At 41.6% G+C, this 27962-nt stretch overlaps 2 long non-coding RNA genes across 8 annotated transcripts in view; one reads left to right on the top strand and one right to left on the bottom strand.

Moving 5' to 3' along the window:
• The window catches only part of LOC129528521 (uncharacterized), an 18079-nt gene extending 5124 nt beyond the window's left edge, over positions 1-12955 (bottom strand). Inside the window, exons 1-5 of one of the 6 annotated variants that reach the window (XR_010132149.1) lie at positions 12867-12955; positions 10959-11079; positions 10270-10352; positions 7839-7980; positions 6665-6760 (exon numbers count right to left, since the gene is read on the bottom strand). This is a non-coding gene — a long non-coding RNA (uncharacterized lncRNA). Of the gene's footprint in view, positions 1-497; positions 6761-7838; positions 10353-10958; positions 11080-12841 lie in introns of those variants that run through there. The other 5 variants (XR_010132148.1, XR_010132144.1, XR_010132145.1 and 2 more) reach the window with 5 other exon arrangements.
• Positions 11672-27962, top strand: LOC129528522 (uncharacterized). 2 transcript variants are annotated; one of them, XR_008673798.2, is made up of 4 exons: positions 11672-11710; positions 13348-13507; positions 19896-20091; positions 22465-27962. It is a non-coding gene; the product is annotated as an uncharacterized lncRNA (long non-coding RNA). The 2 variants fall into 2 exon arrangements; XR_010132150.1 differs by lacking the exon at positions 11672-11710 and having other exon boundaries at positions 13209-13507.

Here is a 27962-nt window from a genome sequence, read left to right as displayed (position 1 = left end):
GTTTTTCTTTAGAGATAGGTCTCACTATGCCGCACAGGCTGGCCCCAAACTCCTGGGCTCAAGCGATCCTCCTGCTTCAGCCTCCTGAGTCCCAAGTAGCCGGTATTTCAGGCATGCACCACCACATCTGGTTTGTTTGCACTCTGAATGTTAGTAACTTGAGTGTTCTCTCTTTTTTCTTGGCCAGTCTAGCAAAAAGTTTAATTTTGTTGATTTTTTTTTTTAAAGCAACTGTTGGTTTTCTCCATTTACTCTATTGTTCTTCCATCATCTGTTTATTTCTGTACTAATCTTTATTATTTCTTTCCTCATGCATGGTTTGAGTTGTTTGCTCTTCTTTTTCTTGCTTCTTAATGTGGAATGTTAGGTTACTGATTTGAGGTCTTTCTTCATTTTTAATATATATTTGCATCTGTAAATTTCCCTCTTAGCACAGCTTCAGCTGCATCCCATAAATTTTGGTATGCTGTGTTCTCATTCTCATTCCTCTGAATGTATTTGCTTTTTCTTTTTCTTTTCTTTCTTTTTTTTTTTTTTTTTTTGAGACAAGTCTCGCTCTGTCGCTCTGTCGCCCAGGCTGGAGTGCAGTGGCGCAATCTCAGGTCACTGCAACCGCCGCCTCCGGGATTCAAGGGATTCTCCTGTCTCAGCCTCCCGAGTAGCTGGGATTACAGGCACACCACCACCATGCCCAGCTAAGTTTTGCATTTTTAGGAGGGACGGGGTTTCACCATATTGGTCAGGCTGGTCTCAAACTCCTGACCTCAGGTGATCCACTCGCCTTGGCCTCCCAAAGTGCTGGGATTACAGGCATGAGCCACCATGCCCAGCCTCCTCTGAATGTATTTTCTAATTTCTCTTTGGATTTGTGTTTTGACCAACTGATATTTAGAAGTATGTTGTTTATCAAATATTTATGAATTCCCCTTTCTCATTTCATTCCATTGTGGCTGGAAAGTATACTTTGTATGATTTCAATCCTTTTACATTCATTAAGACTTGTTTTATGGCCTAACATATGATCTATCCTGGGGAATATCACCTGTGCAAGTGAGATAAGTGTATATTCTGCTACTGCAGAGTGGAATACTCCATAGGTCTACACTTGAGAGTGTTAGTCATAATGTCTATTTTCTTTTTCATTTTTTGCATAGTAGCTTTATCCATATGAAGAAGGTTAAGTTACTGTTCAATTGTCTATCTCTTCAACTGTCAGGTTTTGCTTCATATATCTGGGTCTCTACTAACAGATGATATAGATATATATAGATATATATAGATATATTTTGTTGTTTTGTTGTTGTTTTGAGACGGAGTGTTGCTCCGTCACCCAGGCTGGAGTGCAGTGGTGCAATCTTGGCTCACTGAAACCTCCGCCTCCTGATTCAAGCAATTCTCCTGCCTCAGCCTCCAGAGTAGCTGGGACTACACAGGTGTGCACTACCACGCCCAGCTAAGTTTTGTATTTTTAGTAGAGACAGGGTTTCACCGTGTTGGCCAGGATGGTCTCCACCTCTTGACCTCGTGATCCGCCCGCCTCAGCCTCCCAAAGTGCTGGGATTACAGGCGTGATGATATATGTTCTTAATTGTTATATCTTCTTAATGGATAGATCATTTATTTTTTTTCATTTTATTTTTTGAGACAGAGTCTCACTCTGGTGCCCAGGCTGGAGTGCAGTGGCCCGATCTGGGCTCTCTCTAACCTCTGCCTCCTGGGTTCAAGCAATTCTTCTGCCTCAGCCTTCCAAGTAGCTGGGACTACAGGCATGTGCCACTATGCCCAGCTAATTTTTGTTGTATTTTAGTAGACTCAGGGTTTTGCCATGTTGCCCAGGATAGTCTCGAACTCTTGAGCTCAGGCAATCCACCCACCTCAGACTCCCAAAGTGCTAGGATTATAGGAGTGAGGCACCGCACCCAGCTTTTTTTTTTTTTTTAATTAATTTATTTTAGAGATAGGGTTTGCTCTGTCACCCAGGCTGAAATACAATGGCACGATCATAGTTCATTATAACTTCGAATTCCTAGGCTCCTGCCTCAGACTCCCAAATAGCTGGCACTACAAGAATGCATCACCACACCTGGCTGACTGTAAAAATTTTTTGTATAGATAGGGTCTCACTATGTTGCCAGGCTGGTCTCAAACTCTTGGCCTCAAGTGATCTTCCTGCCTCAGCCTCCCAAAATGGTGAGATTACAGGCATGAGCCATTGGGCCCATCCTAATCATTTATTGTTATAAAATGTACTTCTTTTCTCTAATAACAGCTTTTGTCTGGAAGTTACTTTTTTATTTCTTTTTTTGAGACAAGGTCTCACTCTGTCTCTCAGGCTGGAGCACAGTGGTGCAATCACAGCTCACTAAAGCCTCGACCTCTCAGGCCCAAGCAATTCTACTCAGCCTCTCAAGTAGTTGGGATCACAGGTATGTTCCACCATGCCCGGCTAAATTTTTGTATACTTTTGTAGAGATGGGGTTTTGTCACATTGCCCAAGCTGGTCTCAAACTCCTGGACTCAAGTGATCCAACTGCGTTGGCCTCCCAAAGTGTTGGGATTACAGGTGTAAGCCACTGTGCCTGGCCTGGAAGTTACTATAAAAATAAGATTTACATCTCACCTTTTTTTTTCTTTTTCTTTTTTTGGAGACAGAGTCTCCTCTATCGCCCAGGCTGGAATGCAGTGTCATGATCTTGGATCACTGCAACCTCCCCCTCCAAGGTTCAAGGGATTCTTGTGCCCCAGCCTCCCAAGTAGCTGGGATTACAGGTGTGCGCCACCATGCCTGGCTAATTTTTGTATTTTTAGTAGAGACAGGGTTTCATCATGTTGGCCGGGCTGGTCTCGAACTCCTGACCTCAAGTGATCCGTCCACCTTGGCCTCCCAAAGTGCTGAGATTACAGGTGTGAGCCACCACGCCCAGCCACTTTTTGTTTTATAGACAGAGTCTCACTATGTTTCCCAGGCTGGTCTCAAACTCCTAGGATCAAGTGATCCTCCAGCCTTGGCCTCCCAGAGTGCTGATATTGTAGGTATGAGCTACCACACCTGGCCTCTGACATTTTTCTGTTCATTTTTCTATATGTCCTTTTTTCACCTCTATGCTTCCATTCTTGCTTTTATTTGCATTTAAATACATATTTCCTAGTGTACCCAATTTAATTTCTTTTTTTTTTTTTTTTTTTTTTTTTTTTTGAGATGGAGTCTCGCTCTGTCACCTAGGCTGGAGTGCAATGGCGCGATCTTGGCTCACTGCACCTTCTGCCTCCTGGGTACAAGTGATTCTCCTGGCTCCGCCTCCCAAGTAGCTGGGACTACAGGCATGCGCCACCATACCCAGCTAATTTTTTTGTATTTTTATTAGAGACGGGGTTTCACCATCTTGGCCAGGCTGGTCTCCAACTCCTGACCTCAAATGATCTGCCCACCTCAGCCTCCGAAAGTGCTGGGATTACAGGCATAAGCCACTGTGCCCAGTCCCCAATTTAATTTCCTTGTTTTTTTAACTATATACTTCTTGAGTTACTTTCCTAATGGTTTTCCTGAGGATTAAATTTAACACCTAAATTTGTACCAATCTAGATTAGATTAATACCACCTTAATAGTCATATAGCCAATGAAAACAAACAAATCTTCCATTACCAAAACAGGAAAACTATATACTATTTAAAATCAAAAGATTTAAAAAAATACTATAAGAAATGAAAGAACAACATACATCAGAATTAGAAAAACTCAAAAAGGAAGTGACAGAACTCAGAAATATGGGAGAGGTAAAAGAAGTAATTTCAGAATATTAACCTAAAAAAACAAGAAAACAAATCCAACACACTCATATTGGACAAAAAATGTTTTAAATGAAAATGAATAAATATATGACAAGTATCTGGGAGAAAATAAATAACTCACCAAACCTATGTTTGTTATTATTTAGAGTTTTATGTAAGTCTTATAATTGGCTGGGTGCAATGGCTCAAGCCTGTAATCTCAGCACTTTGGGAGGCTGACCAGCTTGGGCAAAATGGGGAGACCATGTCTCTACAAAAATAAAAAAATTATCCAGGTATGGTGGCACAAACCTGTGGCCCTAGCTACTTGGGAGACTGAAGCAAGAGAATTGCTTGGGTCTAGGAGCTGTGATCGCACCACTGCACGCCCTCCTGGATGACGGAGTGAGACCCTGCCTCAAAAAGTCTTATAATTAATCAAAAGTTTTAACTTTCACAAAATTAAAAACAGACAAAGTTAAATCAGATCACGGATCCTAATTAATCTTAGAATACAATTGTAGTTCTTAATGAATGGCACCTTATGTGATCAGATTCCTCATAACATACTGACTGCATATCTTGTGACCTACCTGCTGCTCTTGAAACACACAACACTCACAACCCCTTCAGGGCCTTTGCATATGCTGTTTATTCTTCTTGCTATGCTCTTCCTCATACAAGTTGACCCTCAAACAATACAGGTTAGGGGTGCCAACGCCCTGTGCAGTCAAAAATCCATTTTTAGCCTTTTTTTTTTTTTTTTTTTTTTTTTGAGACAGAGTGTTGCTTTGTTACGTAGGCTGGAGTGCAGTGGCACGATCTCGGCTCACTGCAACCTCCACCTCCCAGGTTCAAGCCATTCTTGTGCCTCAGCCTCCCGAGTAGCTGGGATTACAAGCGTGCACCAGCACGCCCAGCTAATTTTTGTTTTTTTTCAGTAGAGATGAGGTTTTGCCAAGTTGGCCAGGCTGGTCTTGAAATCCTGGCCTCAAGTGATCTGTCTGCCTCAGCCTCCCAAAGTGTTGGAATAACAGGCACAAGCCACTGTACTCAGCCTCATTTATAGCTTTTAAGTTCCATAAAACCTAACTACTAATAGGCTACTGCTGACCAGAAGCCTTACTGATGATATAAGCAGTCGATTAACACATATTTTATATGTTACATGTAATTTACACTCTACTTTTACAATAAAGTAAGGGAGAGAAAACGTTAGAACGTTAGTAAGGAAACTGTCAGAGGCTGTGCACAGTGGTTCATGCCTGTAATCCCAGCACTTTGGAAGTCCGAGGTGGGAGGATCACTTGAGCTCAGAGTTTGATCTCGGAGTTTGAGATTAGTCTGGGCAACATAGTGAGACCGTACTTCTACTAAAAAGAGAAAAAAAAATCAGAGAAAATATATTTATTATTCATTAAGTGGAAGTAGTTCATCACAAAGGTCTTCATCCTGACATCTTCATGTTGAGTAGGCTGAGAAAGAGGAGGAAGGTGAGAGGTTGGTTTTGCTGTCTCGGGGTGGCAGAGGCAAAAGAAAATCCACAAATAAGTGAACCCACACAGTTCAAATCTGTGTTGTTCAAGGGTCAACTGTATACTCAAATGGCCTAAGCCCTTACAATTCACCTCTCTGATCAAATGCCTCCTCAGAAAAACAGTTCTTGACTTTACACCTAAATTTGCCCTGTTATTGGTTAGTTTCCTTCACAGTATATTTGACTACGTGATATTATTTATCTATTTGTTTACATGTTTATTTTATATCTTATCTAGTATACTATTAACTTCCATTTTATTTGCTGGATACAGGAATGAGTATATTTTAAGGCAGTGGAGCCACATATATAAATACAAGTGAACAAGAAGATCTGGAAATCAGTAGGGTCCAAAATACAGGTAAAATGATCCACCAGGAGGGATCATTCCCATCACTGAAATTGGGAGGAAATATGAGAAGAATAAAAAGTGAATGGTTAACAAAGAGATACTATCTCACACCAGTTAGAATGGTGATCATTAAAAAGTCAGGAAACAACAGGTCCTGGAGAGGATGTGGAAAAATAGGAATGCTTTTACACTGTTGGTGGGACTGTAAACTAGTTCAACCATTGTGGAAGACTGTGGCAATTCCTCAAGGATCTAGAACAAGAAATACCATTTCACCCAGCCATCCCATTACTGGGCATATACCCAAAAGATTATAAATCATGCTGCTATAAAGACACACGCCCACGTATGTTTACTGCAGCACTATTCACAATAGCAAGGACTTGGAACCAACCCAAATGTCCAACAATGATAGACTGGATTAAGAAAATGTGGCACATATATACCATGGAATACTATGCAGTCATAAAAAAGGATGAGTTCATGTCCTTTGTAGGGACATGGATGAAGCTAGAAACCATCATTCTGAGCAAACTATTGCAATGACAGAAAACCAAACACTGCATGTTCTCACTCACAGGTGGGAACTGAACAATGAGAACACTTGGACACAGAGTGGGGAACATCACACAGCAGGGCCTGTCATGGAGTGGGGGTAGGGGAAGGGGTAGCATTAGGAGATATATCTAATGTAAATGACAAGTTAACAGGTGCGGCACACCAACATGGCACATGTATACATATGTAACAAACCTACACGTTGTGCACACGTACCCTAGAACTTAAAGGATAATTTAAAAAAAAAAGTGAGTGGTTAACTAAGGTGAAGGTGAAGGTGAAGCTCACTGGGTAGCTTATGCAGAGTATTTATCTTCCTTATAAATCACACGCCTTTTCTCTGCTGTGAATGGAGATTTCCAACTAACATCCCAAGTGTATGTCTCTTCCCTGACCACACAGGTTGTTATTTACACAGATGGCTTCCCACAGTCAGACTTATTTTTACCTGTACACCATCTTCCTTTTTCTTCCCTTAAAATCATCCAGGGCTCTTTTCCTTGCTCCAATGATGTAATTACATCTGGCTTAGAAAAGTCATGTCCTGCTTACAAAGAAAAAAAGGCCACTTGATATAGAAACATACTTTGCTGTCAAAATTACAATTGTAATAAATCAAGGATCAAAATGAAACTGAATAGGTTTTTGAGAGGATGAGAAAATTAAAGAACAAGAAATCAGTTAGGTTGGGTAAGGTTTTTAAATATAACCTACACATCCATATCTTTTTTTTTTTTTTTCCTGAGAGTACACATAATACCATGGTTGAAAATACAGACTCTAGAGCCTGGTATCAATTCCTGCCTTTACCACTTCCCAGCTGTGCATGACCTTCAGCAAGTCATTTAAATCCACTGGGCTTTAATATTCTCAACTGGAAAATGAGGATATAATAAGATTGTTGAATTTAATAAGGATTAAATTGGTTGAGACATATATGTGAAATGCTTAGAACACTACCTTTAATAGACACAGTGTTCACTACTAAGGTTATTATTGATATTGTTGTTTTGTTAAGAGTATACAAGAAAAGATATTTATAGGATATTCATTCCATTTAAAATGTAATGTTTATAGATGACAACTTTAAACCACAACTTTCAACCATGAATAAGTTAAAATTTGCTTAGGAAATAGAATGTGTTTGCTTCAGTTTTAAATGAATTCAATTTATCTAATCCAAAGCTATATACATTATAAAGGTTCTTTTGATAATTAGAGCAATTCAGGATCCTATGTCAAGGTAATCTGCAAGTGGATCAGATGCTATAATGGAGTATCCACAGTAATTCGGAGCATAAATAAATAGGAAACCTGGATCCTTTTACAGTGGTTATATAATATAGGCTGCTGAATCCTAATCTAGCCCTTCCTTATAAAAGAAGAAAGACAACTGTAACTGTGACCAGAGAAAAGTTTGAACATCACTGAGGGACAGGGAAGATGAGTATGTCTAGTGAAGCTGTCACTTCCTACCCAACAAAGCCCAAACCACTTCTTTGGGGAAAAGGGAAAAGAAATTTAACTAGTCTCTTGAAAGACAGCCCTAAAAATCACAATGAAAAATCATCCTAGAGAGCAGATTCAAAGTTATCCTAAATTGTCTGAGGCAGAAAACATACCAAGTTACTACAGTTCTCCATCATCACATCCCAATACAAGGTCTTCTGAACACGGTCGAGACATTCCCACTCCTGCTGCGAGAAGTCTATGGCCACATCCCTGAATGTCATTGATGCCCGAAACGGCAAACCCATACTGTTACTGGAGAAATTAAAGGAATACTTTCAAGATGGATGGAGGGGAAATAAGGACTGTATTGCAGGAAGAGAGCAATGTAACAAGCATGTTGTCTACAAATTTACAGTATGAGGGGGACTGAAGTGGAATGTATACATATTTTTGAAAAAGACTGCTGGCATATAGAAAACTATGTGGCATACTCTAAAATACTTGCACCATTTGGGAATAAATAAAATAATAATGTTTGCCTATGAAAGTAAACAGTGAATATAAGCATAATGTCTGATTGGTATCTGCCATATAAATTTTTAAATACATATGAGTTGCTGGGGAAAATTTTTGCTTTTAAGAGGAGCAAAAAATTTAATCAGATATTTTCCCCAAATGAAGTATAAAGTCTCATTTGATTATTATTATTTTTAATAGAGACAGGGTCTTGCTGTGTTGGCCAGGCTGGTCTTGAACTCCTGGTCTCAAGCAATCCTCCCATATCAGCCTTCCTAAGTGGTGAGATTACAGGTGTGAACACCTGGGATTACAGGGATTACAGCACCTGGCCTTGATTTTAGAAAACAGGGTTTACATAAAATTAAGAATTCTCTCAAGCATTAAATACTTCATTACATCGGATCTCACCATAAGCATTTTTCTCTTGTTTTGACAAATCCATGTATTTTGGGGGCACATGAGAACTATATCTTAGGGCAATATCAGACTTAGTTGTTTACAATGCAGTTAGGATACACAACATTTTTAAGATCTTCCCCAGTTCTAGGATTCTGTGTTCACTTGCTACTTATAATGACATTCTCTTTTGTGGCTCTCTACCATCTCTCACTGAGCACCTGGCTTGCTATATAGGTTACCAAATATCCCCATCCCCTAGTATTACGTGCTTGTGTAATCTCCTTCCCTTGCACGTGGGCTGAACCAAGTGACTTGCTCTTAATAAGCAGAATAGCTACAGTGCTGAAATGTTACTTCAGCACTTTTTCTGTATTTCTCTCCCTCTCTTGATGTCTCATTTGCTCACTGATTAAAACACAGCTACCATGTTTTAAGCTATTCTATGGACAGACCCACATGACAATAAACCAAGAGCAGCTTCCAGGCAACAGCGAATGAGGAACTAAGACTGTCAGTCTGAAGCCTGTGAGAAACTGGATCCGGTTAACAACTAGTTGAGTGAGCTTAGAAAAAGATCCACCCCAAGTTAAGCCTTAAGATGACTGTAGTCCTGACCAAAACCTGGATCTCCTTGTAGGAGATCGAGAGCCAGAGAGGCAAGCTAAGCCATGTCTGGATTTCTGATCCAAAGAAACTGTGAGATAAATGTTTGCTGTCTTAAGCCATTAAGTTTTGGTCTAATTTGTTATGTAATAATAGATAAATGCATTGAGTTAAAGAATACTAAGGAAGGATAATGAATTATATACATGTCATCTAAATTTAGTAGGTTCCATCCAACATCAGAATAGTCCTGATATTTATTCCTGAGGGGTTTCTTGCCAAAATCCATAACCTCCAAGTTTGCAAGTCCCCAGTCATTTACTGAACCACACAAAGCATGAGATTTCACCCAATGAATGACTGAGTTTGATCATTCAATACCAAATTTCCATCTTCACTTCCTGGAAATCTCCAGTCGGTGATAATTTAAGTTTGTTATGGATGGTCAAATACAACCATTGACTCTATCTTACCAAACTAGACTTGACCCAAAAAGCACAAATCTTTACTTAAAAGGACTTAACTCCACCACTGCCCTTGAGAGAGGGCTCTTAAGACATGCTGAATAATTTGCTCAGTAATTACATGAACAAAGGAAGTTTATAATGGGACATATTGGGTGGATGCTGGGAACTGGAAGAATAAGAGCTGGAAGCATGTTATTTGATGAACCTCTCCTGGTAGGAAATTTCAGGAAAATTAATAAAAATACCTTCATGACCTAAAAACACACACATATTTCTTTTTTTTTTTTTTTTTTGAGACCAAGTTTCACTCTTGTCCAGGCTGGAGTGTAGTGGCACAATCTTGGCTCACTACAACCTCTGCCTCCCAGGTTCAAACGATTCTCCTGCCTCAGCCTCCTGAGTAGCTGGGATTACAGGCATCTGCCATCATGCTGGGCTGTTTTTGTATTTTTAGTAGAGACAGGGTTTCACCATGTTGGTCAGGCTGGTGTCAAACTCCTGACCTCAGGTGATCCACCCGCCTTGGCCTCCCAAAGTGTTGGGATGACAGGCCTGAGCCACCGTGCCTGGCCAACACACACATATTTCAACAAGGAGAAAAACGTGAACTTACATGGGCCATGGTTTTAGAACTGCAAGAGTAGATCAGTCCTCAGGGTTCCTCTACCAGAGAAGCACAGATCCAGAAAGCCAGAGCTGGAGGAAGAAGAAAGACCTTGAGACCAGTTTTGCATTAGTGTTCCTGACAGACCTTAAGTTACTTAATATTGCTGTGATGCTCTTCCATTCCAGGTCTCAAACTATTTCCCATCATACATAATTCGGGCAAATTGGGGTTCTGGATAAATCTATTTCCTCCCCCAAATCACAGAGGTCTCCACTGGACAAAGTCATAGAAGAGAAGCATTTCTGGGGCCAGGCATGATGGCTCACGCCTGTAATCCCAGCAACTGGGGAGGCTGAGGCAGGAAGATCGCTTGAGGTCAAGAGTTCAAGGCCAGCCTGGGCAACATAGTGAGACCCAGTCTCTACAAAATAAAAATCAGCTGGGCATGATGGCACATGCCTATAATCCCAGCTACTTGGGAGGCTGAGGCGGTAGGATCGCTTGAGTCCAGGAGTTCAAGGCTGCAGTGAACTATGATTGTGCCAGTGCACTCCAACCTAGGTGACAGAGCAAGACCCTGTCTCTACAAAAACAAAACAACAACAAAACAGAGGCATTTCTGCATCACAGACAAACTATGATGTTAGCAGGGAGGTTTCTGGCCACTGTATTATTTTGGTGAGGCAGATGTAGACCTGAGATTGGGCAGCAGGGTCCTGGTCTGAGTAGATCCTCTTCTTTCTATTCCCATCTTACAAGATTGAAGGCCCACATCGTCCAGAACTTCTTCTGTGGCTTTTGAACTGAGCAAAGACACTGGAGACAGAAAGGCAGCATTTAGTATTTTGGATCTGACAAAGCTTACTAGATATGGCAGACCATCGTACATGTAAAATGGGAAGCTGTGAAAAATACTTAAGGACACAGGAAATATTTCAGATATTACTGTCAATAGAAAAATCAGGTTGGCCAATATAATCATTATTATAAAACATATGACTATCAATACAGAGAAGCAGACGATTACTGAAATCAGTAAACAAAAATTTGGAAGGTTATATGGCCACCTATTAACACTATTTTTCTTTTTGTTTGACCTTGATTTTAATTTTTAAAGCCTTGTTCATAATTATTCCAATAATAACAATAGGTTAACTTGAAATACATCTGGGCTTTTTTAGTTTTTGTTGTTGTTGTTAACAGGAAGATGTTCCCCCAAAAGAAAGGGACTTGAGACAATGTCTTTGTCCTCTACATTTACGTTGTTATACTAAATGTCTTATCTTTTGTTTCCTTTGGATCCTATTATCTGAACTTACTTGATCATTTCTTCTCAGGTATGACAGAATTCTGTCTTGAAAAAATGGGGAGTAGTCCCTGAGTAATCTTTTGAATAAACTGATGGCCGTCACCACACAGCTTTATTTCAGATCTTCTGGACAAAAAGGTTTATTTTGTTTCTAAGCCTGTCAGATAAGTCATGTCCCCTCAGACAGCTTCTGAATTATTATTATTTTGTTTTATTTTTATTTTTGAGATGGAGTCTCGATCTGTCGCCAGGCTGGAGTGCAGTAGCGGGATCTCGGCTCACTGCAAACTCCACCTCCTGGGTTCAAGCGATTCTCCTGCCTCAGCCTCCCGAGTAGTCCCAGCTACTCGGACTGGGCCCACGCCACCACGCCCAGCTAATTTTTGTATCTTTAGTACAGATGGGGTTTCACCATGTTGGCCAGGATGGTCTCGATCTCTTGACCTCGTGATCCGCCCGCCTCCGCCTCCCAAAGTCCTGGGATTACAGGTGTGAGCCACCACGCCCGGCCGAATTACTTTATTCTATTATAATACTTTCATTTTGCATCTAACCTAATTAGAAGGAAACTGTGAGCCACGAAAGTTACAGCACAAATCTATTTATTGCCATAGGTTCAACAGGATTGGTATAATTTGTTCATATCCTGTTGTAATAGACTGAAGTGTATTTCCAGCGAATTCACGAGGTAGGATCACACACTGCCTAACACATATTAATCCTATTCAGATATTACCTTCACTGACAGATAATAAACATTTTAAAGGACGCAATCATGTCTTTTTAGTAACTGTATTGTCCCAAATACTGCAAATTCCAGAGTCACCACAATGTAGAACATTTATGATCTTACCCTTCAAGGCTCCACTTGCAAGTACACTCTGCCGCAATCCCCAGGAGGGAATCCTATCCTAGAGTCTATTTGTTACCAGGACCCCATCTCAGGGCAATTCCTGATCCATAATTCCTAACCTAACAGCAAGTCCGTACCTTCTTGCTGGAAACTCAGGTAGGACTCAATATCTGATTTCCTGGATGGGACCATTTCTCTGTGGCAGTCATACTTGACTGAGAGGAGGACAAAGGAAACAGCAGGGAAGGGTTGCTGACGCCACGGAGTCACAGCAACGCACGCTTTGCAAAGGACACGCACTGCACATCCAGGTTACACAAGGTCGACCACGCACCCCTCACAGTCCCACAGCTGCACCCACGTCACACAGGCACGCCCGGCCCTGTCGCCGCTGCGCGGTCTCTCACACTCCCCACCTGTCTCCCAAAGATGAGCCCCCACCTCGGCAGTTCCAGCACCCCCGGGCCTGAGGAGGCGGGAGAGAGCCCGGCCCGCGCCCGGGGCCTCCGCGCTCTGAACGCCTCCAGCAGCCCCACTCTCACAGCCATGTAGGGTGCCACGTGGGCTGCGGGCTGGGGCTGTAGGGGCTCCCGCAGCGACCCACGCCGCCTTCTTGCTCAGGTGACTGCAGGTCACACGCAGTGCGGAGCCAAAGGTCCAAGTTTTCTCCGTCGTCAGTGGGAAACGTAGTCCACGACGGAATATCCAGACCCGCAGTCCCTGTCGGGAAATGAAGTCTAGGGGCGTTAAAACCTCTGAGAAAAGCGGTGGTGACCACGGCGACCGCCCGCCACGCCCACCGCCGAGTCCCGGAGGCTTCTGGGAGTTGCAGCCTGGGCTAGGGGTGCGCATGCGCAGAGCGGCCAACCCTTGAGGGAGCGTTTCTGACGCTAGGTCAAGGGCGGTGTTCCTGTGTTCTTAGGGCCTCAGGAGGCGAGTCTGAGTGGAACCTGGCTGGGGTAGGCTGAAAGGTGACTTCGACGCTCTTCTGAGGCCTCAGACGTGTGTGATGACTGCCCTGTAGAATCAGTGCTGTGACCCCGAGTAACAACGCGCGCTTGAGTTGGTATAAACTCCTGAAGGTAGGTTTATAATGTACAATTCTGTACGCTTGTGTAATACTTTTTGTATTTTGCATGGATGGGCTTTGCTGCATTTTAAAGCCCATAGACTGGAGAAACATCTTTCATTGGTAATGCCTGGTCATGAGATCCCAAGACAGTGAAGATAAATTGTGGCCAAACACCCAAAATCTGGGTAGAAGGTGCTGTCAGAAGAATTGAGCCAGGCGTGGTGGCTCATGCCTGTAATGCCAGCACTTTGGGAGGCGGAGGTGGGAGGATTGCTTGAGCCTGGGAGTTCGCCACCAGCATGGGCAACATAGCAAGACCCTGACTCTGCAAAAAATAAAAAGATTCGAACCTGTGGTCCCAGCTACTCAGGAGGCTGAGGTGGGAGGACGGCTTGAGCCTGGGAAGTCGAGGCTGCAGTGCCACTCTAACCTTGGTGACAGAGGGAGACCTTGTCTTAAAAAAAAAAAGGAACCAAGGTTGTGTTTATATGTATTTATGTTCATGAGGACATTGAGCAAATGGGAAACGTACTCATCAAAGGATGCCTATGTTTTAGTCATCAGCATTATTACATATTTTAAATATGTAATGCATACATAGAATAACAGTTCAATAGGTATGAAAACGTTTAAGTAAAAAGATAAGCAGCCTTTCCTTCCACATGTTCCAGTCATACAGTAGCTAACCTTAGAGTCAACATTTTTATTTTGGTATATATCCTTCCAGAGAAGGTATTTTTATATAAAAATATGCACATATACACACACATACAAATGTATTTATATCCATATATAATTCCAAATATACATATATGTAACATGCATATATTTCGGGGGAACCAGCCCCCAATATTTCAACGTAGGTTCTTTTCTATTTTCCCTAAGTGTTGGCCGGTGTGAGAAATAAAGAGAAAGAGTACAAAGAGAGAAATTTTACAGCTAGGCCTCTAGGGGTGACATCACATATCGGCAGGTTCCGTGATGCCCCTGAGCCGCAAAACCAGCAAGTTTTTATTAGGGATTCTGGAAGGGGAGCGGATGTACGAACAGGAAGTAAGTCACAAAGATCACATGCTTCAAAGGGCAATAAAAGATCACAAGGCAAGGACAAAATTAGAATTACTGATGAGGGTCCGTGTCCCACTATGCACGCATTGTCTTGATAAACATCTTAACAGGAAACAGGGTTCGAGAGCAGACAACCAGTCTGACTAGAATTTACTAGGCTGGAATTTCCCAATCCTAGTAAGCCTTAGGGTACTGTAGGAGACCAGGGCATATTTCAGACCTTATCTCAACCACATAAGACAGACATTCCCAGAGCGGCCGTCTATAGACCTACCCCCGGGAATGCATTCCTTCCCCAGGGTATCAATTATTAATATTCCCTGCTGGGAAAAGAATTCAGCGATATTTCTCCTACTCAAACGTCCATTTATAGGCTCCCTGCAAGAAGAAAAATATGGCTCTATTCTGCCTGACCCTGCAGGCAGTCAGACCTTATGGTTATCTCCCTTGTTCCCTGAAAATCGCTGTTATTCTGTTCTTTTTCAGGGTGCACTGATTTCATATTGTTCAAACACCCATGTTTTACAATCAGATTTCATATTGTTGAAACACACGTTTTACAATTTGTACAGTTAACACAATCGTCACAGGGTCCTGAGGTGTCATACATCCTCAGCTTACAAAGATGACGGGATTAAGAGATTAAAGTAAGACGGCATAAGAAATTATAAAAGCATTAATTTGGGAACTAATAAATGTCCATGAAATCTTCACAATTTATGTTCAGAGATTGCAGTAAAGACAGGCGTAAGAAATTATAAAAGTATTAATTTTGGGAACTGATAAATGTCCATGAAATCTTCACAATTTATGTTCTTCTGCTGTGGCTTCAGCTGGTCCCTCCGTTCAGGGTCCCAGACTTTCCACAACACATATATAAGTACATATTTCGTTTTCTTCATGTAAACGTAGTTCCAAATCAGTACTTAAGGAATGTCATTTTCAACAATGCCAAAGGCCCCAGTACGGCTGCATCCTAGTTTAAGAAACATGCCTTCTCCTACTGTATATTAAGGAATTTCCTATGTTTTCTTTCTTTCTTTCTTTCTTTCTTTCTTTCTTTCTTTCTTTCTTTCTTTCTTTCTTTCTTTCTTTCTTTTCTTTTCTTTTCTTTTCTTTCTTTCTTTTTGAAACAGAGTCTTGCTCTGTCTCCTAGGCTGGCACTGTTGCAATCCCAGCTCACTGCAACCTCTGCCTCCTGGGTTCAAGCTATTCTCCTGACTCAGCCCCCCAGTAGCTGGGATTACAGGCATGCACCACCACACTTCGCTAATTTTTTTGTATTTTTTAGTAGAGACGGGGTTTCACCATGTTGGCCGGGCTGGTCTCAAACTCCTGACCTCAAGTGATCTGCCCATCTTGGCCTCTCAAAGTGCTGGGATTATAGGCAGGAGCCACTGCACCTAGCCCCTAGGTTTTCTTAAAAGCAATGCTCCAAGCAATATACTTGCGTAAACATTAGTTTACATATTTGTACGTTTTTATATTAATTCTCAAAAGTAGATTTGCTATGTGCATTTTAACTTGTGACACTGACAAATTTCTCATCATGATTGTACCATTTTACATTTTCACACCAGTGTGTATCTGTTTCCTGAACCAACAAAATTCATTTTAACTCAAATTCTTTTTACTCTAATAGTCCATTTTCTCTTAACCTGAAAAGTCATCTCAAACAGTCCTTTTCCCTGTAAATCAAGGCTCAATAGAGATTCCACACCTTTAATTTTTTTGCCTGATCTCCCTTACAAATAGGACAACACTAAAATAATATTCAATTTAGGTTTGTATGCTTAGCAAAATGAAATTTCAGCCACAGACACTTTTCCAAAATTATTTTGAGTAGCTCAACTTCAGACCATGCATTAAACTAGACTGAGAACATGATTTAGTGCCTTATTTGAAGTTTGAGTTTTATAAAACCATGCATGATGGATACTGAAAGCTCTGAAATGGAACTAAAAATGAGTTGGAGCCAGGCATGGTGGCTCATGCCTGTAATCCCAGCATTTTGGGAGGCCGAGGTGGGTGGATCAATTGAGGTCAGGAGTTCGAGACCAGCCTGGCCAACATGGTGAAACCCCAACTACTGAAAATACAAAAATTAGCCGGGCGTGGTGGCAAGCACCTGTAATCCTATATACTTGGGAGGCTGAGTCGGGAGAATCAGTTGAACCCAGGAGGCAGAGGTTGCAGTGAGCCAAGATCGTGCCACTGCACTCCAGCCTGGGTAACAGAGTGGCGCTCCAGCCTGAGCAACAGAGTGAAACTCCATCTCAAAAAAAAAAAAAAGAGTTGGAAAGTGTTTTGCCCACCTCTTTTCTCTTGTGGTGACAGAGTCTTGCCCTATGGTTCTGGAGGTGTCTGACACATGACACCTGGAAACTGGACAGATGAGATTGACAGCAGCTTATTAATCACATAAAAATGCATATCCCAAAGAAAGAAAGTTACCACATCTGCAGGAAGATTGCACTTGGAAGTAGACTACCTCAGCAGGGGCTGTGAGAGGCAGGTTTTGTAATAGTAAGAGGATGAGGTGCCCCCTGGTTTCCATGGGAGAATGAGATTATCTTCCTTCATTGGTTTCATGGGCTGGCAGGGAGGTGAACTCCATTAGCTTGAGGACCAGGTGGGATATAGCTGGTCTGGCCTTCGAAGGAACTAACTGGCTGGGAGCCTTTCTTGCTGGGTAGGGGGCATATCTGATGAGAGCAGGGAAACTCATGGTTAGGCCTTTGGGACCCGGTGAGGCTCAAAGGTGTTAGGTTAGGCCTTTGGGACCCGGTGAGGCTCAAAGGTGTTAAGATAACAGATGAAATTTTAGGTCTTACAATATAAGAGAAAAACAGGACCTGACAAGAAATCCTTGTTCTTTAGTAATTTCCTTATAAAAATTAATAATATCTGAGAAAAATTGGAAATAAACATAAAGGAGAGACATCATCCATAATACCTTTGTACAGTAAAAACCAATGTGAATATTTTGGCTGGGTGTGGTGGCTCACACCTATAATCCCAGCACTTTGGGAGGCTGAGGCAGGTGGATCACTTGAGGTCAGGAGTTCAAGACCAGCCTGGCCAACATGGCAAAACCCTGTCTCTACTAAAAATACAAAAATTAGCTGGACGTGGTGGTAGGTGCCTGTAGTCCCATCTACTCAGAAGGCTGAGGCAGGAGAATAACTTGAACCCGGGAGGCGGAGGTTGCGGTGAGCCGAGATTGCGCCATTGCACTCCAGCCTGGGAATGGGCAACAAGAGTGAAACTCCGTCTCAAAAAAACAACAACAGAAAAAGTGCCAGGTGGCACCACGGGCGTGGTGGCTCATGCCTGTATTCCCAGCACTTTGGGTGGCCGAGGTGGGTGGATCACGAGGTCAGGAAATGGAGACCATCCTGGCTAACACAGTGAAACCCTGTCTCTACTAAAAATACAAAAAAGTTAGCTGGGCGTGGTGGGAGGCGCCTGTAGTCCCAGCTACTTGGGAGGCTGAGGCAGGAGAATCGCTTGAACTTGGGAGGCAGAGGTTGCAGTGAGCCGAGATGGCGCCACTGCACTCCAGCCTGGGTGATAGAGCAAGACTCCGTCTCAAAAAAAAAAAAAAAAAGTAGGAGTCTCCGGCTGCCCCCACTTTCTTTGCTCTGACCAAGAAACAGAATGCTTTGACCACTATGACCTGACCAGCTGCATGTTTTCAGCTCGAGCCTAAACCCAAACCAGGGCCTTGCACATTCCTAAGAACTGATTTAGTTTTAGGTTGTTGCTTGATGCACTGAAAGATTAACCATGTTGCTAAACACGTATACTAGATCCTGGGCCAAATATTTTAACTGTCATGTGAACTCCATGACCCAATCCCTTCATTAAGGACATTACATGGATGGCACATCTCTCTTCTCGTTATCCCTCTCAGGCCGCGGCCCTGTGTATTTAAATTCCCCTAGTAAACACTTTGCTCTGATTGCCCGGACTTTCAGTGCTTCTGTCTTTAGGATCCCAGCTGGCTCCATCTTGGGATGGAATTCCTTCTGAGAACTTCCCTGCTGCCACTTTTGGGGTGACTCCAGCCCTGCTTAGGACAGAACAGATGTCATGAACTCTATGAGCTCTGTGACAATCAACCCGATTATTCTGAATTTGAACAGCATAAAATTTTCAAATTATGGAAATATATTTTGTCATTATTTCTATTTTTATTTTTCTGAGACAAGGTCTTGCTTGGTCACTCAGGCTGGATGGAGTTCAGTGGCACGGTCACGGCTCACTGCAGTCTCTATCTCCTGGGCTCAATCAGTCCTCCCACCTCAGCCTCCTGAGTAGCCGGGATCATAAGCATGCACCACCACATCTGGCTAATTTTTTCATTTTTTGTAGAGACAGGGTCTCACTAAATTGCCTCGGCTGGTGTTGAACCCCTGAGCTCAAGCAGACCTCCCACCTTGGCCTCACAAAGTGGCAGGATTACAGATGTCAGTCACCCTGCCCAGCTGGAAATTTATTATTTTAAACCTGCCTTCCTCGGTGATTCTTCTTGCATATGTTTCTTTGTTAGTCTAGGTTAAAATCAATATGATTAACAATGTTGAGCCAGACACAGTGGCTCACGCCTGTAATCCCAGCACTTTGGGAGGCCAAGGCAGATGGATCACTGGAGCTCAGGAGTTCAAGACCACCCAGGGCAACATGGTAAAACCCCGTCTCTACTAAAAATACAAAAAAAATTAACCGGGTATGGTGGCATGCACCTGTAGTCCCAGCTACTTGGGAGGCTAAGGCAGGAGAATCACTTGAGCCCCAGAGGCACAGGTTGCAGTGAGCCGAGATCATGCCACTGCACTCGAGCTTGGGCTACAGAGTGAGACTCCATCTAAAAAAAACAAAAAACAAAACAAAAAAATATTGTATTTGTTGTCATATAGCAGAGCCGAAGTAATTAATGTGTTGCTGTTAGATTTTTGTTTTAAATGTTTGGTTATCAAAAATACCTTTTGAACGTCATTGTACATGCATTTTATGTATTTTTACTAATGCAGTCATAGGCTATAATGTTTCAATGAACAACAGATCACATATGTGGCAGTGGTCCCATAAGATTATAATGGACCTGAAAAATTCCTGTTGCGTAGTGATGTGGTAGCTGTTATAACATCATAGCACAATGCATTCATCACATTTGTGGTGATGCTGGTGTAAAACACACTGTGCTGCCAGTTGTATAAAAGTATATAGTTACTTTGATAATATGTACTGTACATATATAATACTTTGATAATAAATAACTATGTTACTGGCTTATGTGTTTACTATACTCTTTATCATTATTTTAGAGTGTAGTCCTACAATTTACAAGAAAAAGTTAAGTGTAAAATAGCCTCAGGCATGTCCTTCAGGAGGGATTCCAGAGGCATTGTTATAGACGATGACAGCTCTGTGTGTGTTATTGCCACTGAAGACCTTCCATGGGACGCGATGTGGAGCTGGAAGTCAGTGATATTGATGATCCTGACACAGTCCTAGGATAAGGTGTGTGTTTGTGTCTCAGCTTTTACCAAAAAAGTTCAAAAAGCAAAAAAGATTTGAAAATAGAAAAAGGTATATGAATAAGGACTTAAAAGAAAATATTTTTATACAGCTGTATAATGTGTGTTTTAAGCTGTCTTATTACAAAAGTCAAAAAGTAAAAATTAAGTTGCAAGTTATAGTAGGCTAAGATTGTTATTGGAGAAAAACATTATTGTATAAATTTAGTGTAGCCCAAGTGTACAGTGTTTACATGAAGTCTGCAGTAGTGTATAGAAATATTTTAGGTCTTCACATTCACTCACCACTGAATGGCTCACTTAGAGCAACTTCCAGTCCTGTAAGCTTCATTCATGATAAGTGCCCTACATAGGTGTACCATTTTTTATCTTTTATACTATCTTTTTTTTTTTTTTTCTCTTGAGACAGAGTCTCGCTCTGTTGCCCAGGCTGGAGTGCAGGGGCACGATCTCGGCCCACTGCAGCCTCTGCCTCCCGGGCTCAAGCGACCCTCCCACCTCAGCCTCCTGAGTAGCTGGGACCATGGGCGCCTGCCACCAGGCCCAGTTAATTTTTCTGTTTTTTGTAGAAATGGGGTTTTGCCGTGTCACCTAGGCTGGTCCTGAACTCCCGCACTCAAGCAACCCCCCTGCCTCATCTTCCCAAAGTGCTGGGATTACAGGCATGAGCCACCACACCCAGGCTGTGTTTTTCTGTTTTGTTTTTTGAGATGGGATCTCATTATGTTGCCCAGCCTGAACTTGAACTCCTGGCTCAAGCAATCCTCCAGAGTGGCTGGGATTGCAGGTGTGCACCAGCACACTCGGCTATATACTATATTTCTACTGATCCTTTTCTCTGTTTAGATATGTTTAGATACACAAATACCATTGTGTTACAGTTGGCTACAGTATTCACTACAGTAACATGCCGTATAGGTTTGTAGCCTAGGAGCAATAGGCTATACCATGTAGCCTGGATGTGTGTGTAATCGGCTATACCAACGGTTTAAGTACATTCTGTGATGTCTGCACAGTGACAAAATTGCCTAACCACACATTTCTCAGAGTGTATCCCTGTTGCTAAGTGAGGCATAATTGCATTTCCTTAAGCGAATTCCTAGAAGTATAATTTGCCTACAGGTATAAGTGCTTATAGTGTAACAGACCTTGCAATCATAGCATTTGAGGTGGTAGACTAAAATGACGTAGTTGCTAAGGTGTCTTATATTCTAGTAAAATAAACTCTGACTAGGAATCAATGTATTAAGGACCACTATCCAGATTCAGGTGATGTGACAGAAATCTCAGAGGAGGTTCAGCTATGAGGAAACTGAAGGAAACACAAGTAATTCAGCAAAAACAATCCAAATTTATTGTTTTTCTGTAAGATCAAGTAGAGATGGTTTTATTTTTTATTTTTTATTTTTTTATTTTTATTTTATTTTATTTTTTTTGAGATGGAGTCTCGCTCTGTTGCCCAGGCTGGAGTGCAGTGACGCGATCTCGGCTCACTGCAAGCTCCGCTCCCCAGGGTTCACGCCATTTTCCTGCCTCAGCCTCCCGAGTAGCTGGGACTACAGGCGCCTGCCACCTCGCCCGGCTAATTTTTTGTATTTTTAGTGGAGACGGGGTTTCACCGTGTTAGCCAGGATGGTCTCGATCTCCTGACCTCGTGATCCGCCCGCCTCGGCCTCCCAAAGTGCTGGGATTACAGGCGTGAGCCACCGCGCCCAGCCGACATGGTTTTAAAAAGTGAACGTTCTGCTTTTGAGAGTGTAGGTTTCCGCTTAAAACACACACACAAAAGTTTACATACATATATTTCAAGTAAGGCACGGCAACTGACCAAAAATTATGATATATTTAACCAAAATACCCCAAGATCAAAACAAAAAGATAAACACTGTTAATATACGGGTGTATGATATTCTAGACTTTTTCATTCTAGTTATATATAATGGCCTGAATCGTATATTGAAATATGTGTATGTTTTACAAATAATATCATGTTCTACATGTGGCTTGTAACCTGATTTTTTTCAAAAATAATATTTCTGAAATATTTTTTATATCCTCAAGATTTTTCCCTATCTATCATTTATTACATGGGTACTTTAGTAATCAGGTTCTCTGGAATAAGAATGCCCAAAACTGCCTGACTGTGCAGGAAAGGGTTACCTCAGCAGGCCTGTGGTGTTCAACCCTTATACATTCCAATGAAAAGCCTGTGTTCAGGAGGACTGGCCCTTCACTGGCCCCTGGGAGATAATCTCGGAGTACTTGGACTATCGTGCTTCCTATGCTGTATCACTGTCACCACAAAGTTTATGCAAAAAATGTGACTTATGATGAATGGCTATTTTGTGTGCCCAAGGCCCATGCTATATAAGCTTGACTTCTGGAAGGCTGGAGACTGAGTAAATTCAGGAGTTAAGTTCAGTCACCCAGGCACCACGGACACCAACATTCAGACGAGATTCCCTGTTTGGCACTACTTTGCACATGCTGGCACACACCATGGTGGGAAGAATTAAGTGCTGTTGCCATGCAATTCTAATGGAAGGGGAAAACTGGAAGCTTGTGCCTCGTCTCTCCTGGACTTTGTCCAGTGCCTTCTCCCATTGTTCATTGTTGCCTGCATCCTTCGCCTTGAGTTTGAGTATGGCAGCTCTTCTGGATCCCAGGAGTCCTTCCAGCAAATCATTGAGCCTGAGTGGTCCTGGAGACCAGTGGCACACCTTTGTTCAAGATAATGGTTCACTTCTCAATCAATAAAAATGTACTTGTAGACGCATTCATTGCTTTTCATTGATGGGAACAAAACTGTTTGAAACGGTACTATTTTGTTTACTAATCACTAGGCTCTAATTCTTCTGTTGTATTGACTGTTGCTTTGTATTGGCTTTGGGTTTATTTTGCTATCTTTATAACTTTGTGTATTGAATGCTTATTCATTGTTTTATCAAGTTTATCAACGCCAGCTCATTAACAGGTATTGAATGGGTTCTGGGGATAGAGTGGTGAACACAAATTCTGGCCTTTACTCTTTGTTTCCTGTGTGCATTGAAGGGTATTAAATTCCCAAAAAGGTCTGGCAGTATCCCCATGTTCTAATATACAGGCCTTTAATTATTATTACTTTCTGAAGAGGCCCTGATTTCCATTTTTAATTCCATATTTAATTAAGGATTTACACAAGATTATAGATTTCTAAAAGGACGTGACACAATATCCCTGAGATTAATAACTGTAAAATGGCTCTTTATAATGGGGCTCTATTCTGGAGAGATCAGGCAATCACCACTATAACCAAGTGATGACACTTAGCATCCTTAGTCCTGGAAAAAATCAAACATTATAGGCTTTTTAGTGTGCACATCATCTGTGACATATTCTTGCTGAAAATTCTTAATCATAACCTAGTAAACCTCTTGGTTTAACTTTAAATATACTAGAACTATGAGGACTAAGATAAAGAAAAATAAGACTTCACAATGAAACAATTTTTAAAATCCACAGTTGGGTGTGATGGCTCATGCCTGTAATCCACTTTGGGAGGCTGAGGTGGGAAGATCCCCTGAGCCCAGTAGTTCCAGACCAGCATGGGCAACATAGAGAGACCCCGTCTCCACAAAAAAATAAAGTTAGCCAGGTATAGTGGCACACACCTGTGGTCCCAGTTATTTGGGAGGCTGAGGTGGGAGGATTGCTTAAGTCCAGGAGGTCAAGGCTGCAGTTAGCTGTGATTGCACCATGGCGCTCCATCCTGGGTGACAGAGCGAGACCCTGTCTCAAACGAAAAAACAAAACCACAAACACACAAAACAACCCAGAATGTTCAGCATTCTATTAGACAACTTTCCTGTGGTCTTCAAAAAGCCAAACTCATGAAAAAAAAAAACAGTAGAGATATTGTTTTAAATGAGTTGGCAAATGTTCTCTAGAAAGGTCATGATATTATATATAGTAGGTTTTGTGACCATTGCAAATGGTCTCATTGCAATGACTTATCTCTGACATGGTAGTAAGAAGAAAACATGTAAACAAGTGAATGTGGTAGTGTTGCAGTAAAACTACAAAATCCACTGGCAGGTTGCAATTAGCCTATAGGCCATAGTTTTCCAGCCACTATTCTAAATTAAAAGTGAGTAATGCTTTATCATAAAGGCATAAACTAGAGCAAATACCAGTTTGAAAATGACCAAAAAGATATAACTTGGATAAATTTTCAAAATTTGAATACAGGTTAGGCATTAGAATATGAAAATATTATTATTATTATTTTTGAGACAGAGTCTCGCTCTGTTGCCCAGGCTGGAGTGCAGTGGCACAATCTCGGCTCACTGCGAGCTCTGCCTCCCGGGTTCATGCCATTCTCCTGCCTCAGCCTCCCAAGTAGCTGGGACTACAGGTGCCCGCCACCATGCCCAGCTAATTTTTTGTATTTTTAGTAGAGACGGGGTTTCACTGTTTTAGCCAGGATGGTCTCTATCTCCTGACCTCGTGATCTGCCCACCTTGGCATCCCAAAGTGCTGGGATTACAGGCTTGAGCCACCGCACCTGGCCAAAATTATTATTTTTCTTATGTAATTAGAAATCTGTCTCTTGGCCGGGCACGGTGGCTCATACCTGTAATCCCAGCACTTCGGGAGGCCGAGGCAGGTGGATCACCTAAAGTCGGGGGGAGTTCAAGACCACCCTGACCAACATGGCAAAACCCCGTCTCTACTAAAAATACAAATTTAGCCAGGCATGGTGGCTCATGCCTGTAATCTCAGCTACTCAGGAGGCTGAGGCAGGAGAATCACTTGAACCCGGGAGGCAGAGGTTGCCGTGAGCCGAGATCGTGCCATTGCACTCCAACCTGGGCAACAAGAGCAAAACTCCGCCTAAAAAAAAAAAAACAAAAAAAAAGAAATCTGTCTCTTTGGGGGATTCATTTTGATATATTGAAAAGTGAAGCATCATGATGTTTACAACTGTCCAATGATGCAGCAAAATATACAAAACAGAAAAGTCATATGACATAATATTAACATATATTTGCTGTACTGTTATTTCAGCTTTTCTTTATGTTTCTAATTTTTCATAAATTTGGGGGAAATGGCAAAATAGATATCCTTTGGCTAATTTCTAATCAATTTTGAAATGTGGAAGTGGAATGTAAATCATTGGCTAATTTAACATTTTTTTACACTTTCTAAAAGTATAAATATAAATTTCATTCAAGGATTAAGTGTTTGATTCACCTTAAGACCTCAGAATGAAGATGCTCTCAGGTTTTTTACATTTTATTAGAGTAGTTCAGAAAGAAAAAATTCACATTAAAAAAGGGGTAAGCAGTTACATGAAACGTTCCTAAATTCATTAGACCCATAAGAGTTTCATCTCAAAACACAAATGGTATTAGAAACAGTCGCTAATGTTTATCGAACATGAACTATTATGTCGAAAACTTTCCTATGTTTTCCACATAAATGAACTGATTTAGTTCTAACAGCCACTATAATGTAGATATTATTAGTATCGCCATATACAAATGAGAAAAAACAAGGAGTAGAAAGACAATTAGAATGGGTAAGATCGTACAAAGGCTAAACGCTTTCCTACGTCTGTCAGTTACATTAGCAGAGGTTTTCTGTGATATGAATTTACTCAAGTTTAATAATGATTTGTGCTGGAAAGCTTTTATACATAAAACAAATAAACAAGGTTTTGTGTGTTCTCTTAATATTCCTTTAGTATAAATATTCTGAGAATCCATAAATAGTGTTGGGAAAGGCCGTCATGCAGTCTTTCAGCCCTCACATGGCCACATAAGACTGAGCCTTGGGCCTGGAACACTTCCCTACCATGAGATTCAAAAGCCCTCATAGCCTGTGCTGGGATTATTGACTTGTGTGGGACTGTATTTCCCTGTTTTGGACTTATTGTATACTCTTTTGTTCTGCTTAAGCACATCTGTCAGTGGCCTTGAAGCACATTCCCAGCATTATGTATTTCAGACCCCAGGGGGTCAAGGGATGAAGTCCTGTCACTGCAGCACAAAGTGGGGTGTGTGCAGTTGCTAGTGTCTTCCATATCAGCTGCACAGTGGAACTGCCGGCTAGGGGGACTGACACATTGCAAGCGGCACAATCTTATGCACTCTTTCTCCTCTCTAGCTTTAAGTAAATGCTGAACCACTTGAGCCTGGTGTGCTTGTAGTCTGTCTTCCACAACCTCAAACCATGTACCAGTCTCTTCCCTGGGTGGCACTTACCTGCCTTTTTAACCTTGGCTGCACAGTCTGGCCACACAGTGAACAGTGAAACATAGAGGAATGCCATAAAATACTTTCTTTTATAAAATACAACATAAATACTCTGAACACTTGAGTCATAAATTAAAAACTTCAAACATTTATATTCCAAAAGAGTTCATACCAGTATAGATTATTTTATGTCCTGTAAAAACTGATCCATGCATAAAAGCCTTCTCACATTTTCTTCATTCAACTGTTTCTCAGTGGTATAATTCATTCATATACTGTACATTGTCTATTATATGTATATATGCCATAAAGTATTTCACTGGTATGAATTCTCTGATATACTTGAAGGATTGAACTAAGCCTAAAGGACTTCCCACATTTGTCACATTCAAAGGGTTTCTCACCAGTATGCATGCTCTGATGTACTTTGAGACTTGAACTGAGCCTAAAGGACTTCCCATATTTGTTACATTGAAAGGGTCTCTCACCACTGTGAATACTCTCATGCTGACTCAGTCGTCCATACACACTAAAAGCCTTCCCACACTCCTTACATTCATAGGGTTTCTCACCAGTATGAAATCTATGATGTATAGTAAGTTGATGGTTACTCCTAAAAGCTTTCCCACACTCTTTACATTCACGGGGTTTCTCACCAGTATGAATTCTTTCACGTCTAACAAGATGTGACGTGTGACTAAAGGCCTTCCCACATTCTTTACATTTGTAGGGTTTTTCACCAGTATGAATTCTGTCATGTTGTGCCAGGTTTGAGGCTTGACTGAAGGCCTTCCCACATTCCTTACATTCATAGGGTTTCTCACCAGTATGAATTCTCTGATGTTTCCTAAGTCTTCCAACTTCACTAAAGGCCTTCCCACATTCATGACACACATAGGATTTCTCACCGGTATGAACTCTTCCATGTTGAGCAAGGTTTGTGGCATGACTGAAGGCCTTCCCACATTCTTCACATTCATAGGGTTTCTTACCAGTATGAATTCTCTGATGTACTCTAAGGTCTGTAAGACGACTAAAGGTTGTCCCACAGTCTTCACATTGATAGGGTTTCTCACCAGTGTGAATTCTTTTGTGTATTCTAAGGTCTGTATGATGACTTCCCACATTCCTGGCAATCACAGGCCTTCCCACATTCCTGGCAATCACAGGGTTTCTCACCAGTGTGAATTACTTGATGTACTCTAAGGTCTGTATGACGACCAAAGGCCTTTCCTCATTCCTTACATTCATAGGGTTTCTCTCCATATTGAATTCTCTGATGGAGAGTAAGAAATGAATGTTTTCTATAAATGTACATGTTCCCGTAGTTGATTATTTCATACCTCGAATCCAAATCTGAAAGAAGAAAAACACTTTGTTTCCTTGACCAGAAAAAGTAAATGTTGTATGGTAGAATTAAGAGAAAATTGATAATCTCATCTATTAGATATGATATAAAGAACTCTAAAATACAGTTATATGGACAGAGGGTTCTAGAAGATGGCAGAGCAGGAAGCACTAGGAATGTGTCATCCCACCTAGACAACAATTGTACTGGCAGAATCTACCTTATGTGACCATTTTGGAACCTGAATATATTCAAAGCTTGTAACTTCCA

This window comes from Gorilla gorilla, chromosome 20 (genome assembly GCF_029281585.2).
Source record: "Gorilla gorilla gorilla isolate KB3781 chromosome 20, NHGRI_mGorGor1-v2.1_pri, whole genome shotgun sequence".
Taxonomy (NCBI): domain Eukaryota; kingdom Metazoa; phylum Chordata; class Mammalia; order Primates; family Hominidae; genus Gorilla; species Gorilla gorilla.
This window is presented reverse-complemented; position numbering and strand designations above follow the sequence as displayed.